Source organism: Gekko japonicus, unplaced genomic scaffold (assembly GCF_001447785.1).
Source record: "Gekko japonicus isolate JY-2015 unplaced genomic scaffold, Gekko_japonicus_V1.1 scaffold5465, whole genome shotgun sequence".
In the NCBI taxonomy this organism is placed as follows: Eukaryota; Metazoa; Chordata; class Lepidosauria; order Squamata; family Gekkonidae; genus Gekko; species Gekko japonicus.
In genome coordinates this window covers 15564-16207 of record NW_015168205.1, presented here as the reverse complement: position 1 = coordinate 16207, position 644 = coordinate 15564, and positions in this window count along the sequence as shown.

The following is a 644-nucleotide window of genomic DNA, read 5'->3' as shown; positions in this document are numbered from 1 at the left end:
CAAGAGGGAATTAGATAAGCATATGGAGCAAAAGTCCATCAGTGGCTATTAGCCACAAGGTATAGATAGGGGCTCTCAGTCTGGGGCCAGCGATGCTCTGTATTCTTGGTGCTTGGGGGGGCAACAGTTGGAGGGCTTCTAGTGTCCTGGCCCCACTGCTGGACCTCCTGATGGCATCTGGTATTTTTGGTCACTGTGTGACAGAGTGTTGGACTGGATGGGCCATTGGCCTGATCCCACATTGGCTTCTCTTATGTTCTTATGGCCCCTACATGGTGATCGAGCCACAGCATGGCGGGATGTCGGAAAACCGCTGAATCGGGATTTCAGTATTGCCTCTTATAGCACACCACCTTTAATCTACTGAACGACCGATATTGCAAGCACTTTAATGGTTAACTGTTGACTGTATGATTGTTTTAACTTGTTTTTAATTGTTTCATGGTGACTCTGAGCCTGTTCACGGTTAGAATGGATAAAAGGAAGTCCTTCTTCACCCAAAGAGTGATTAACAAGTGGAATTCACTGCCACAGGAGGTGGTGGCGGCTACGAGCATGCACAGCTTCAAGAGGGAATTAGATAAGCATATGGAGCAAAAGTCCATCAGTGGCTATTAGCCACAAGGTATAGATAGGGGCTCTCA